Source organism: Monodon monoceros, unplaced genomic scaffold (assembly GCF_005190385.1).
Source record: "Monodon monoceros isolate NGI ecotype Baffin Bay Population unplaced genomic scaffold, NGI_Narwhal_1 Super_Scaffold_16, whole genome shotgun sequence".
Lineage (NCBI taxonomy): Eukaryota > Metazoa > Chordata > Mammalia > Artiodactyla > Monodontidae > Monodon > Monodon monoceros.
In genome coordinates, this window is record NW_021703772.1 from 46,248,098 (window position 1) to 46,264,247 (window position 16,150).

The 16,150-nt window shown below is 37.4% G+C and overlaps 1 protein-coding gene across 4 annotated transcripts in view; it reads left to right on the plus strand.

Moving 5' to 3' along the window:
* The first annotated feature begins 1,835 nt into the window (after positions 1-1,835).
* Positions 1,836-16,150, plus strand: part of TFPI (tissue factor pathway inhibitor) — an 81,434-nt gene continuing 67,119 nt past the window's right edge. For 3 of the 4 annotated variants that reach the window (XM_029224409.1, XM_029224411.1, XM_029224412.1), the window contains exon 1: positions 1,836-2,013. The gene's annotated coding sequence lies outside the window, so the exon portion shown is untranslated. Of the gene's footprint in view, positions 2,014-11,761; positions 11,845-16,150 lie in introns of those variants that run through there. The other variant, XM_029224410.1, reaches the window with a different exon arrangement.

Sequence of the window (16,150 nt, forward strand, 5' to 3'; positions counted from 1 at the left end):
AGCAAAGTTCTTGAACTAGGCCTGGGGAAGGACTGCTTTTAACTTTGTTAAAAATGAAGTTTCAACACACAGCAAAGTTTTGTTGTGGTATGAAATCCAGAACATGGGTGAGAAAGAAACATGGAAGAGTATTTAAGTATCTGTGCTCTGAAGTCAGACTACATGATTTGAATCAGAGCTACACAAACTATACCTAACCTTCTTAAATCCATGAAATGGTGAAATGGTCATGCAGAGAGGGCTTTCTTCACAAGCTGGCTGTGAGAATTAAATGAGGTAATTTATGTGCCAGACACCTAAGAATTATTCAATAAATAGTAAAAACACACAAGAGGGAAAGTTACCCTGTAATAGGGAAGGACCTTTGTATTCTGTTACAAGGTAATCACTAAAGGGATGTTGCCTATAAGCTTAAATTATACATAATGGCCCATCTCTGGGAACCTTGCCTCCCAGGTAATGAGCATTAAACTAAAATACTTTTGTTTAGCTCACAAGAAAACATCCTGACTAGGCCCACCTGTGAATGACTGCAGAGAGGAAGAAATTAACACAGCCTCTCCAGAGGCTGATGGGAACCAGGAAAGGTTTGACTTTTCTCCCTCCCCTTTAGTATAAAAGAAGCCTGAATTCTAACTCAGGCAAGATGGTTCATTGGTACAGGAGTCCACCATCTTCTCGGCCTGCCGGCTTTCTGAATAAAGTCGCTATTCCTTGCCCCAACAGCCCATCTCTTGATTTATTGGCCTGTCCTGAGGCGAGCAGTATGAGCCTGGACTCGGTAACAGCCCCTTACCCAGAGGTCAAAGGAAGGACGCAAGAAAAGTTGAAGACATGAAGACAATCAGAGATAGAAAAAACAAGAAACTGATGGATTTTCTGATCAAATGACTTCAGCCGTCATGGCAAAGAAGATTCCGCCATCTTACGAAATCTCTAGTGATCTTAGCCTGATATGGCCATAATTCCATTACTGAAATACTAAGGGTTAACTTCAAGCGATAGTGACCTAGAGCAGAGCAAAGTGAGTGATGCCTTTAAATATTTACATATCATGTAAAATAATAATTATGATATAAACAACAGCAATAAACATGATAGTTAACATTTATTGAAGGTTTGTTATGTGTGGAGGACTAAGTGCTTTATATGTCTATTTATGTCTATTTATATGTATATATATTATATATATTAATCCATTTACTACTTATATCAAACTTAGGAACTTTTATCATTATTTTAGGGAAAAAGAAACTGGGGCACAGAGAGTTTAAATAATTGACCAAAATTGCAAAGCTAGTAAGTAACTGAGGCAGGGTTTACAGCCTGACATTCAGCAACAGGCAATACATTGCATTGCCTCTCTAATCAAAGGAATTTCAATAGCCCTCAGGTGTTTTTCACAAATATATTGACAACATGGATGAAATAATTTGAAGAAGAAATAAACTGCAAAAAAAAAAAAGGTTCACTTTATTAAGTAACTATATGATGACAAATATATTTTAAAAATATATAGATCTGGGGGAAAAAAGTGTTTTTTTTTTAACTGATTACAAAGAATCCTGGAAAGTAAAAGAAATCGTTATGCAAAAATAGTAATTCTGAAATCTTAGTGTAAGCTGATTCCTTTGTCTGTTTCCTTCATAATTGAAAAGGCTTTTGAATAATTTGGCGAAATTAGCCTAAAAAGAGTTGGAGTGACCTAAACAGGAAGCCTGGCTATTCCCAGCTGTGGGTGATCTCTGAGACCAGCTCTGAGGCTCCTCTTTGCTCCAACAGACGGGAGCGACATTGAGCTGGATAAAAGTCAAATTCTTACCTCGCCCTTTCACTGCTGGCAGGATCAGATTGCATTTCTTTTATTATTCTTCACTCCCCAGTTTCCTGATCTGTTTAAAAGAAGAAGTAGAAAAGATAAATCCTCTCTTCAATGCCTGGAAAGGAAAACAAAATGACCTCAGCTCCGCTTTGAAAAAATCTTTCCAAGAACTTTCTTCAGAGATTTTACTCGTGAGTACTTGGCAATATACTTTCTAGCCCATGAGAAGTAACTTTTATTTCTTTTCCTTGGCGGGGGGCGGGGGGAACCAGGGTGCTGAGAGGCAAAGACTTGTACGGGAGGACCATTGTCTGTAACCCTACAATGAAAATCGACCCTTCTCTGTAAACAAACTCATTGCAATGCTAAACTAAATTCTCAGCATTTTCCATTTAGTTTTAAGCAAATATATATGCAGTATAGGATTATGCTTTTAAGACCATGAACATAAAAAGTTGGTGAGATGTAGCCTTGTTTATAATTTTCAGCTTGTAGTGGCAGTTCTTTACTAATTGTGTCTTTAATTGGAGTTTTCTGAAGTTTTTTTTTAACCTTTAAACATTATTTAGTAACATATAAAGAAATATAATAAAGAGACTGTCTGGCAGCCTTATGTTTAAAGAAACTTCTTTCATTGCCATTAATTGGTGATATTTAAAATAAGGTATAAACATTAGAATCCTTGTAGTCTAAATATTTCTTGCCAGCATTAACTAATCTCTCTAAGAAAATATTTTACAAGTCTCCAAAAACAAAAGCTCATATTCTAAATATACTAAAATAAGAATAGATAGGATTGCACTATATATAGTACAATTACATAAATTAAAGCAATAGATTACATACCTATATGATGTACTGTCATATTCTTGTTGCTTATAAAACGATATTAAATTTAGCTTCTGGTAGTAAAGAAAGCACATAGTACAGAAGTACACAACCACAGAACAATAATGAAACAAAAAAAATTAATTATGGAAAGCACTCGTTTGTATGAGTATTAATGGAAAAATGAGGGTCAAGAGCAGTGCTGTGCAAAAAAAAAAGAAAAGATAAGTAACAGCCACACTGTGACTCAGTGCTCTGGAAATTAGTCACAAAATGACTTTGTATAATTGTGATAACATTAAATACAAAGGGCAGAACCCAAGCAGGAAATATACAGCCCAGAGAGTCATATTTTATTATGTGTAAAAGCATAGAGGTGAAAAATTGTGTCAGTTTTGAGATATTGCAAAGTTTTTTAACCTTTCATAAAACATTTTTAGGATTATTTTATACTCATCATTCTAGTGCATGATTATTTCAAGACATATAATCTATATTTTATCTAATACTTAAACTGAAGGGTGAATAATCTCTGAAAGTGTTTTGGAGTATGAAATTTTAATTTGGGGCCTATGGGTTAAAAAAATGGTATAAAATATCCTTAGGGATCAACAGAGTTGGAAAACTATTAATGTAAATACAGATAATTAACATTACAGATGTAAAACTTTAAAATATTTACTTTTAACAATTTGAATGGTTATATTGGGAAGCCAAATTTGTCTTCTTCAGGTAACTATACAATCTTATTAGAGAGCTTTAATGGCATATATACTACTATTTGGTTCCGTTCTCTATTAGGTATGCTGACTTGTACAAGTTTTGTTTTCTGTTTTTAAAGGTACAGTCTGATATCTTTAAGCATTTCTTTTATCTCCAATGACTAGATCAAAACCTCTTTGGGAAATGTGGTCCTGTTTAAATGGGTTATGCCATCAGGTAGTGCTTGCTGGTCTGATTGGTTGTCCATAACTCTAGGCTTCATTTGCTTATTGATTGTACAACTATTTTGCCTAGAATCTTCTACTATAAACAGTATTGCTAAATTTAAAAATAATAATCTATGAAATAGAAAATTGTTTTTGTATTAAACTATAGTTTTCATAACACTAACATTCCTTCCTAAGAATTAATTTCCTGATCTTAGTTATCTACATCATTCAAATTCAAAACATAATTGAGGGACTTTCCAGTTGGTGCAGTGGTTAAGAATCTGCCCGCCAATGCAAAGGACATGGGTTCCAGCCCTGGTCTGGGAAAATCCCACATGCCGTGGTGCAACTAAGCCTGTGCACCACAACTACCGAGCCTGCGCTCTAGAGCCTGCGAGCCACAACTACTGAGTCTGAGTGCCACAACTACTGAGCCCACATGCCTAGAGCTGGTACTCCACAACAAGAGAAACCACCACAATGAGAAGCCTGCGTACCACAACGAAGAGTAGCCCCATGCTCGCTGCAACTGGAGAGGGCCCGCACACAGCAACAAAAACCCAACGGAGCCAAGAATAGATAAAGTTATAAGAAAAAAAAAAACCATTCAATGATAATGATAATTGGACAGATGACAAACTACTAGAGGAAAAAAGCCAAGCTGAAAAGGTTTTGTTTATTCCCAGAACACCTAGCAATCTAACCAAATAGTAGATAACCTAAAGTAGATTCTTTAGGAATTGTTGGCTTACTAAATTCACTGTCACAAACTTTTAATACAGATTTCAACTGAATCAAACATCTCTACTTAATAGAAGAAAAAAAAGTAAAACATCCTTGCCAAAAAAAAAGGGGGGGGGGTGGGACAGGAGAGACAATATGAAAAGGAAAGGGAAGTACTCAGAATAGGGTTTTCAAAAAAAATCTTGTTTATTGGTATAAATTAAATAAGTAGAATAATATTGATTAAAATTAATTATATAAATTTATTTTTGATATGTAGACATGATCTAAAAATTGTATTACAGTCCAACTCATCTATTCTCAATAAAGGCTGTCTTTAGCCACCCTTTTCTTGTTTACCATCTAAAACATGTAACTCAGGAAACTTAATTTGCAGAGCTGTCCTTTTTAAAACAAAAATACTTTAAAAAAAGTATTTATTTATTTGGCTGCACCAGGTCTTAGTTGTGGCACGCAGGATCTTCGTTGTGCCGTGCAGGATCCTTAGTTGCAGCATGCAGGATCTAGTTCTCTGACCAGGGATCGAACCCGGGCCCCCTGCATTGGGAGCACAGAGTGTTACCACCAGGGAAGTCCCAAAACAAAAATACTTTTAAATGCATTATTTTTTTTATAGAAATATGCCAATACTATAATTATTTGATTGTTACCATCTGCATTTGGAGAAATCTGAATTCAAGACATGGAGTGACTATTGAAGTCCTTGTTTCTGGATATTAAATCTCACCAAAATGAAGAAAGGATGCAAGTTATTCCAGAGAGTTCTCTTTATGCTAGACCTCCTCTCTTGGGTCTCTGAGATCCTCAGTGACTGCTTTCTTGGTGTGATGTATTATCTCTAGGAGCCCAGTCTTCCCATTACCCGTCTCTCCCTGTCTTCACTTCAAGTGGCAGGTGCTGTGTAGAACCAGAGCCTAGGATTCAGCTACCAATAGGATGAGGGCACCTTAGTCATTTCCACTTCTTTTCAAAAGCAATAACAAAAAGCACTGGATGCATGTCAAATCTGCTATGTTCATCTCTCTTCAGGCCTTCCTTTGTGATTCTATGCTCTTTCTTAGTTGGAACAACCATATTTTTTAATTATTTTAAAAACAAGAGGTCCATGATCCATACTAGGAGTCCCAGTGCTGCAATATTTCTGTCTCACTTGCTCCACCTGATAGACCACAGGTGCCTGGGGAGACACAGACTTACTGCAAGAAATTCCTCAATCAAAATGTGATGGTAGCATTCTCTCTAGACTGAATAAATATTACATGTTGTTGATTAGGCTATTTCAACATCAGGAATGTAAAAGTATCCATCAATACAGCACTGATATACTGTGGTGTTTTTATTACCAAGCATAGAGTGCCATTGACTCCCTTCAACTGTACCACACCCTCAATGCCACCACCACCCTGCTGCCAACCTCATTCTGTCTCTCCAATCATGTTTCTTACCAACATCTATCCCATCCTTGAATCCTGTAATAATCCTGTAATCTAAACATCACCTCATTCCTTACTTCACAAGGCTTAGAAATGGAGTAAATCTCATAAATTGGGTGAGTCTCCAGAATAGTAGTGTTTGTTGCAAAATATTGGTAATATTCTTAAAGTTCTTTTAGGAATAAACTTCAAAGTATCCCAGGAAATGAATCAAAATGATTATATCAAAATATCAAACGCCTACTCACTCTTCTATGTGCAAGCAATTTCAAATATACGTGACAATAAAATGAATGAACTTCTGATTCATGCTACATGAATGATTTTGGAAACATTATTCTAAGTGAAATAAGCCAGACACACACACAAAAACAAATAGTATATAATTTCACTTACATGGGATATCTACAGTAGGCAAATTCATAGAAAAAGAAAGTAGAATAGAGGTTACCAGGGTCTGGAGAAGGGATGAATGGTGAGTTATTGCTTAATGGATACAAAGTTTCTGTTTGAGGTAATGAAAAATTTTGGAAATAGATGGTGGTGATGATTGCATAAAAATATAAATGTAATTAATGCCACTGAGCTGTACACTTAAAAATAGTTAAAATTGCAAATTTCATGGTATATCTATTTTACCACAATCAAAAATAGTAAAAGAAAAATATTAATATTTTTAGTTTTTTTCTGTTTCAATTTACATAGTTTCTATTATTATATCTTCAAATTTACTTATCTTTTCTTCTATGTCCAATGTGTTTATAATCCCATCTAGTGTATTTTTCATCTCAAATAATGTTGTTTTCATCTCTAGAAACTCAGTTTGAGTCTCTATCTTCTTTCTTTATTTAACACACTCAATATTTTCTCTAGATTCTTGAACATATGAGTGCAGTTTAAACTTTAGTTTAAATTTTAGTTTAAAATTTTAGTTTAGTTTATGAATGCAGTTAAAATTTTAGTTTAGTTTGTTCTATTTTCTGTGTCATTTCTGTGTCATTTGGATTCTTCTCATTATGTTATATTTTACTGTTTTTTGCAGACCTTATAATTTTTATCTGAATGCCTGATATTATGAATCTTACCTTCTTAAGTGCTGAATATGTTGTATTCCTGTAAATAATATTGAGCTCTGTTCTGAGTTGCAGTTTAATTACTTGGAAACAATTGTGTATTTTGTTATCTCACTGTCAAGCTTTGTTAGACAGAATCAGAGAAATGTTTATTCTATGGTTAATTTTTTTCCCAGTACTGAGAAAAAAACTTTCTGACTACTCTGCTTAATGCACCATGAATGGAGGTTTTTGCAATTTAGGGACAAGAAAATATTCACAGCTTTACATGTGTTCTAAGTGTTATTCCCCTCTAGCCCTTTAAGGTGGTTCTTTACCCAAACTTGGGTACTTTTCTCTTGTATATGTACTGATCAGTATTAGGCTGAAGACTTGAGGGCCATCTGAAGATTTCTGGATCTCTCTTTCTCTATAGCTCTCTACTCTGTTACTTAACCGTGCATACTCTAGCTACCCTGGCCTCTGCAGACAATGTGCTTTCTCTTAAACTCAGGGAGACCACTGGGCAATTCCAGAACCTCCTCTTCCTGAATTTGAATGTGGAAACTCCCTTCAGTCAGTGTGCTGGAGCAAATCAGAATGTAGGGCTGAACTCTTGTTTCCCATCCTTATGGGATCACTGCTCTTCACTGACCAGTATTTAGTTAGCGGAAAACCATCATTTAATACATTTTGACTATTTTATTTTTTTAAGTTGTTTCAGGTGGGAGGATAAATCCAATGTTAATCCATTGTGGCTGGAAGTAGAAGGGCTATTTTTCTTTAAATTTTTATTTTGTATTGGCGTATAGTTGATTTACAGTGTTGTGTTAGTATCAGGTGTACAGCAAAGTGAATCAGTTACACATATATCTATTCCTTTTCAGTTTCTTTTCTCATATAGGTTATTACAGAGGACTGAGTAGAGTTCCTTGTGCTATACAGTAGGTCCTTGTTAATTATCTATTTTATATAGAGTAATGTGTATATGTAATCCCAAACTCCTAATTTATCCCTCCCTACAACCTTTCCCCTTTGGTAACCATAAATTTGTTTTCTAAATCTGTAAGTCTGTTTCTGTTTTGTAAATAAGTTCATTTGTATCTCTTTTTTAGATTCCACATATAAGTGATATCATATGATATTTGTCTTTCTTTGTCTGACTTACTTCACTTGGTATGTTAATCTCTAGGCCCATCCATGTTGCTGCAAATGGCATTATTTCATTCTTTTTTTAATGCTGAGTAATATTCCATTATATATGTGTACCACATCTTCTTTATCCATTCATCTGTCAATGGACATTTAGGTTGCTTCCATGTCTTGGCTATTGTAAATAGTACTGCAATGATCATTAGGGTGCATGCATCTTTTCGAATTATGGTTTTCTCTGAATATATGCCCAGGAGTGGGACTGCTGGATCATGTGGTAGCTCTATTTTTACTTTTCTAAGGAACCTCCATACTGTCCTCCATAGTGGCTGTACCAATTTACATTCCCACCAACAGTGTAGGTTTCCTTTTCTCCACACCCCCTCCAGCATTTATTGTTTGTAGATTTTTTTGATGGCCATTCTGACTGGTGTGAGGTGATACCTCATTGTAGCTTTGATTTTTATTTCTGTAATAATTAGCAATGTTTAGCATTTTTTCATGTGCTTTTTGGCCATCTGCATGTCTTCTTTGGAGAAATGTCTATTTAGATTTTCTGCCCATTTTTTGATTGGGTTATTTGTGTTTTTTTGATATTGAGCTGTATGAGCTCAATTTTGGAGATTAATCCCTTCTCAGTCATATCGTTTGCAAATATTTTCTCCCATTCTGTGGGTTATCTTTTTGTTTTGTTTATGGTTTCCTTTGCTGTGCAGTGGAAGGGCTACTTTTTAAAATCATATTTTAATGATATCTTAAAAAACAAAATAAACATAAATAGAATGAGAAATTTTAAGGGCATATAAACTGTAATTTGTTCATTGGCCTGGGTAAGATAAATACATTTTTTGCCTGCTATATCTCAGAAACTATGTTTCATGAGTAATTATATTTACATGATTGTACAATGAAAAACTTAAATTCACTATTTCTAAAAAATAATTATTTCATTTCAGATAAGCAGTTTGTTTCATTATGATTTTCTGATAATGGTAGTTGTTTGGGTGGCTAATATTTTACTCTCTTCTATTTTAGATGACACATTCATTCTACAAGCTTAAAACCAATCAAATTGTCACTTGTTCAACAGGCATTTCCAAAACTCTGAGTGCTGAGTGTTATTTACCTAAAGCCTCCAGAGTTTTACAATGAATTAAAGATTGCCTTTACTGATAGTTTCCTATCACAATTTCTCATAATTATCTTTCCTCCCCTGATTCCTGGATACTTCTACATGTTGGAAGCTGTGAAAGTTCATTGACAGCACGACTTAAAACTTTCTCTTTTTATGAAAGATGTTTCAGGTGTTTCCTGCTTATATATACCAATTGATATAAACAGATAATCCCAAATGACAAATATTGTAAAAAAAATTATATTTAGCATTAGAATTTGTTTTTATAATTATGTAAGAGTGTGTACATTATTGAAGTTTCTATGCATCTTATTTGAGTTCTGTGGTTTTAGTCTCCTTTACCATAGTTATTCAGTCTATGAGGAAAGGAAAACAGGTACACAGTAAAGAAATCATTATGGCATCTACATCCTGGCACTAATGCATGTTTATAAAAAAATTATGAAATAAGCAATTTACCTTAGAAACACTCAGGCCCTCCTTTCAGTGCCAATAATTTTTTTCAAGTTTCAGATTTCCCAGGATTAACCTCTTTTTGTATGTTTTTCTCTTAAGGAATTGCTGGAGAATGTTCCAGGGGAAGAAAAGTGTTTAGAGAGAATTTAGATTAGCCTCAATTAACATGGCAAAAGAGGGTTATTGGTTTTTTTTGTTTTTCTATTTGTGGTGAACTCTGGATGAAACTCCTTTAAAGCCATTTGCATTTATTAGTTATATCCCTAAAGAAAGGAAAAGGTTCCTTAGGTAACAGTGTTTGCCCTATCACTACTATGTCAACATTGCTCTCCCAACCACCACCTGCATTCCATATTACCATCTCCTTATTCAGAGGCCAAAGAGATACAAGTGACCATCTATCCTTCCTAATAGGTACTGGAAGCCTCTTCCGAAAGGATATAAGTAAATGGACATTCATGGATGGTCCTCAAAAACATGTGTGAAAAAATATCTGAGCCATGTATTTGCTCTTTAGAAGGGAATGTATAGTTTTCCTCAGATCTCTCAGGAGCTTACATGTCACCATGAAAATATATCTGAGACATGATTAAATATCCAAGGAAAACAATGTATAGCATTGGGATCAAAAATGAGTGTCAAGTAATAATATATCTTGAAGAAGGCAAGATAAGGATTTCAAAGGCAGATAAACTCGACATAGGAGGGATAAGGGTGGGGTAGAGATGGATAAGTTATCCTATGTATAAGAAATCTTGGAGAAAAGATCTTTTCTGAGAAGGCTTGGAAGAGATTAAATTATTTTAAGATCTTCAGTTCAATCGTTACACTTGAATAAGCAGATTCAATTTTTAATATCTTTGAAGCTGAGCATTAACTGTGCTTTTTATGTATTAGAACTTATGCAGGGTACAAAAAGTGTACAATGTGATAATTTTTTTATAAATTTATTTTTTATTTTTTTATTTATTTTTGGCTATGTTGGGTCTTCGTTGCTGCACGTGGGCTTTCTCTAGTTGCGGCAAGCGGGGCTACTCTTCATTGCGGTGCGCGGGCTTCTCATTGCGGTGGCTTCTCCTGTTGTGGAGCACAGGCTCTAGGCGTGTGGCCTTCAGTAGTTGTGGTGCGCAGGCTCAGTAGTTGTGGCACACGGGCTTAGTTGCTCCATGGCATGTGGGATCTTCCCAGACCAGGGCTCGAACCCGTGTTCCCCGCATTGGCAGGCAGATTCCCAACCACTGCACCACCAGGGAAGCCCAATATGATAAATTTTAATCATTTATAAATTAACCTATTAGGATTTGAAGTAACTTAACACAAATAAAATCTCTGGTCTTCATTCTCAAAAAATTACAATCAGGGGAATTAAGTAGGGCATTTAACAGGAACATGCTATCTGATTCCTGAGATTATGTGTTAGGTAGAATATGGATAGGAGAAAAAGGAATGGCAATTTAGAGAAACTAGCAGATATTTATAAAAATGTAAAATAATGAGCATTCAATGTGAGGAACCAAGAGAAAAAAGAACTATTTATTGGATGCTATGAGTAAAAAAGGAAGTAGCACTAGTTTCCTTTCATTCTCTGAGTCCATAGTTCATTGTTTCATGGGTCTGACATTTTACAGTCTGAATGGAAGTGGCCGAAGATTAACATGTTAATGGTTCCTGGAGGACCATGACTTAGCTGCCTGGGGCCCCTGTTCCTTTACAATGATGACTCAGAAAGTTGAACTCAGGATGTCATGGGTGTAGTCACCAACAGCTGCGGTTCCAATCTTGAACTAAGCTCAGTTGCTTTTCATTAGAGCACAATCAGAAGTTCCTGGGTTTTTTACTTTCGGACTTACTTTACCCGCAGAATTACTCTCACTGAGGAGGGAGAAAATTGATCATTACTGGTTCAACATGTTTATTGTACTTAAGTATAAAAACTTTAGCTAATATTTGGAATCAAAACACTTTCATAGTCAGAAACAAAGTTACCTCATTATTTATCTGACACCAGAATGTTATAAATATCTAGCCTCAGGTATATCGAGTATAAATTTTGCTTCTCTTTCCCTCAAGGAAATGACAGTATAGGAATATTTTGTGGGAACTTCCCATACATGGACTAACATTTTGCTCTCCTTTTCTCATACTACAACAGATACTATCAAAAGCAGGAAGTTGAGAAGTTTCCAATATATTTGTCTAAGCAGAGACAAAATCTAAGATGGCAACAGACTTTGAGGGAAAATGAGGAAGCAGACTTGACTTTATCTATTGATCTTTAAAATTAAAAAAGGTAAAATAATCTGAATTACATAAGCTATGAATCAAGGTTCTAGTTAGAAACCCGTTAGGAAGGTCTCAACTGTCTTTCCAAAATACATATACCTCCTAAGATGTCATACTCAATATTAATTAATAGATTAATTAGAATTAATAAATTATGTAATCAGGAGATTGATTGATAGACATAATCAGAGAAGCAATGGTCCTGAAATACCATTTTCTTATCTTACTAAATAATGGATGCCTAGAAGAGCAGATACAAACAGGAGAAAAAATAGAAGCAGCCGTAGGTCTTTCTATGTAATTTTCTTTCTAATATGGACAGTAATGATAATAAAGATATAGTTAATATATTCAATTCTTTTCTCACACCAAAATTCATTGTATTCCTTTGTTTTTCTTTTTTATTTCCTTCCATTTGGGGCTACTGGCATTAGTAGTTGACCAGAATTATATCCTCAGAAATCTCCATTTTGGTTTAGATATATAATACCAAGTTTTATTTATTTATTTATCTATTTATTTATTTTCCTGCTTAAAGGAAAGAAATGAAAACAGCATACTATGAAGATCTTTGCTGTTAAACTGTATTAGATTAAGAAGAGTCCCTGTGATGTGGAAAGGTGAACTCATTCAAAGAAATGAATGCCACCTTCTTTTGACAAAATGTCTTACAAATTTAACTGTAATATCTAGACAAAATAATTCCCCACCTTTTTTCTAAGAGTTTTGTTAGCTATGGGCAACGATATAAGGAAGAATCTTTGGTATTATTTCTTTTATTATGTATTTCTATCTTGTTTTGCTTTGTTCATTGTATTTTTCTTAGTAAAATATATACACTCTCTTTGGACCTTTCTTACAAATTTCAGAAATATTTTTACATATTTACATTTCCACTATTCTTTTTAAAATTAATTAATTTATTTATTTATTTTGGCTGCATTGGGTCTTCATTGCTGCATGTGGGCTTTCTCTAGTTGCAGCAAGCAGGGGCTACTCTTCATTGTGGTGCACGGGCTTCTCACTGCAGTGGCTTCTCTTGTTGCGGAGCATGGGCTCTAGGCATGTGAGCTTCAGTAGTTGCAGCACGTGGGCTCAGTAGTTGTGGCATATGGGCCCTAGAGTGTGTGGGCTTCAGCAGTTGCAGCACATGGGCTCAGTAGTTGTGGCGCGTGGGCTCTAGGGCATGTGGGCTTCAGTAGTTGTGGCACACGGGCTCTAGAGTGCAGGCTCAGTAGTTGTGGTGCACAGGCTTAGTTGCTCCATGGCATGGGAGATCTTCCCGGACCAGGGCTTGAACCTGTGTCCCCTGCATTGGCAGGCAGATTCTTAACCACTGTGCCACCAGGGAACTCCCTACATTTCCACTAAACTTTATAATTATCTTTTGACTTTCCCGCTTTCTCTTATTGCTTCTCAATTTTCCTTCTCCACATCCAGTTCTCTCACTCTTCTCTCTTAGCTAGTAATAATTAATATTCCCTATTATTATTTAGAGGGAGATCATTTTTCCTCTTAAAAATATAAACACAAAAGTTTAAAAAAATAATTGGTGAGTTTCTTGACTTACTTTACTTATAGAACTTTAGTCCAAAACAGAGAATAAAAATCCCCTACTTATGTTTTGATGAATTGCTAATTTCTAGAGAATGTAAATAATCTGAAATTCACTTTAGGGGAAAAAAGAAAGTAGAAGACATTTATGAAAATAGTGGGTCTTTCTTAAGCTTGCAGTTGCCCTTTTTTGGGATGGTCACAATTCCTGTGTTTGAGTTGAAGCTCTGTCAATATGCAAATGTAAGACTTTGGAGAGAAAAAATTAGATCCAGGGCTTCAGTGTCCTCATTAAAAAACGCAGGATATTCTAGATACTTATCCCTGTAGTTTTTTGGGTTTTTTTTTTTATTCTTTTTTCTTTTTTTTTGCGGTACGCGGGCCTCACACTGTTGTGGCCTCTCCCGTTGCGGAGCACAGGCTCCGGACGCGCAGGCTCAGCGGCCATGGCTCACGGGCCCAGCCGCTCCGCGGCATGTGGGATCTTCCCGGACCGGGGCACGAGCCCGTGTCCCCTGCATCGGCAGGCGGACTCTCAACCACTGCGCCACCAGGGAAGCCCTCCCTGTAGTCTTTTATATCTCTAGCAGTATATAATTCTATGACATTGCCCTTCACTTCAGCTTTTTAAATTTTTTTAAATAAACTTAGTTTACATATGTTGTATGCTATTTGGTGTAACATGAAGATATTCGCTTTTTTCTCCTGGCATAGCTATTTCTTTTCTCTGGGATTTTTTTTTTTTTTAAGTTTTCTTTCTCATAGTATTACAAATGACAAGAAATTAGACCTACACAGTAAACAGCTTTTAACATTTCATTCCTAGAGGAAACTTCCCGGCTTTATAAAATCATACCTAACAACCACTTCATATCCAAAAGAGAGAGAGAGTAACAAACTTTTTTATCAGTGCAATTGTCACAATCTAAAATACAGATAAATGTTGTGATTTGACATATTTGCTAACATTAAAGAATTCCACATTAAGCAGTTGTCCAGAAATATGACTTCCTGTAACAAGAGCCAAATCCAATAGATGTTTCCTGAAGGATTGGCCAATCTTTTAGTAAACATGATTAGAGTGAATAGTCTGCAACTATTTGGGGAGGCTTGTTTGCAACTATTTGGGGAGGCTTGTTTTTGTTGTTGTTTTGTTTTTATTTTACTGTGTTCCAATATTAATTTACTTACCAGGTTCAGAATATTTTGCTTCATTGTTTCCCATATTTTATCATTAGTCTGGGTGTAGTTTTAGAATATAATCTGAAAATCTGACTTTTATAAAGCAAAACATTAGGCATTATTTTAAGGGCAAAATAATTTTTTTTGATATTTATTTATTTGGTTGCACTGGGTCTTAGTTGCGGCAGCTGGGCTCCTTAGTTGCAGCAGGAAGGCTCCTTAGTTGCGGCAGGCAGGCTCCTTAGCTGTAGCTCCCAGGCTCCTTAGTTGTGGCATGTGAACTCCTAATTGCAGCATGCATGTGGGATTTAGTTCCCTGACCAGCATTCGAATCCAGGCCGCCTGCAGTGGGAGCGTGGAGACTTATCCACTGTGGTACCAGGGAAGTCCCAAAATAATTTTAATGATAAGAAAAGGGGATTCTGGGAGGACGGCTTGAAGATGGCGGAAGAATAAGACGTGGAGATCGCCTTCCTCCCCACGGATACACCAGAAATACATCTACACGTGGAACAACTCCTACAGAACACCTACTGAAGGCTGGCAGAAGATCTCAGACCTCCCAAAAGGCAAGAAACTCCCCACGTACCTGGGTAGGGCAAAAGAAAAAAAGAGAAAACAGAGACAAAAGAATAAGGACGGCACCTGCACCAGTGGGAGGTCTGCACACTAGGAAGCCCCTTCGCGGGCGGAGAGTGCGGGAGGCGGAGGCGGGAGCGTGCACAGCGACGGGTGCGGAGGGCAAAGCGGGGAGATTCCCGCACAGAGGATCGGTGCCGACCGGCACTCACCAGCCCGAGAGGCTTGTCTGCTCACCCGCCGGGGCGGGCGGGGCTGCGAGCTGAGGCTCGGGTTTCGGTTTTGGACAGAGCGCAGGGAGAGGACTGGGGTTGGCGGCTTGAACATAGCCTGAAGGGGCTAGTGCACCACGGCTAGCCGGGAGGGAGTCCAGGAAAAGTCTGCACCTGCCGAAGAGGCAAGAGACTTTTTCTTCCCTCTTTGTTTCCTGATGCGCGAGGAGAGGGGTTTAAGAGCGCTGCTTAAAGGAACTCCAGAGACGGGCGCGAGCCGCGGCTAAAAGCGCGAACCCCAGAGACGGGCGCGAGCCGCAGCTAAAAGCGCGAACCCCAGAGACGGGCGGGAGACGCTAAGGCTGCTGCTGCAGCCACCAAGGGGCCTGTGTGCGAGCACAGGTCACTCTCCACACCCGTCTTCCGCGGAGCCTGTACAGCCCGCCACTGCCAGGTTCCCGGGAACCAGGGACAACTTCCCCGGGAGAACGCACGGCGGCGTCACGCTGGCCTCTGCCGCCGCAGGCCCGCCCCGCACGCAGTGCCCCTCCCTCCCCCCCTCCACCCCCCCCCCGCCCCCGGCCTGAGTGAGCCGGAGCGCCCGAATCAGCGGCTCCTTTAACCCCATCCTGTTTGAGCAAAAAACAGATGCCCTCCAGCGACCTACACGCAGAGGCAGGGCCAAATCCAAAGCTGAGCTCCTGTGAGCTGTGAGAACAAAGAAGAGAAAGGGAAATCTCTCCCAGCAGCCTCAGAAGCAGCGGATTAAAGCTCCACAATCAACTG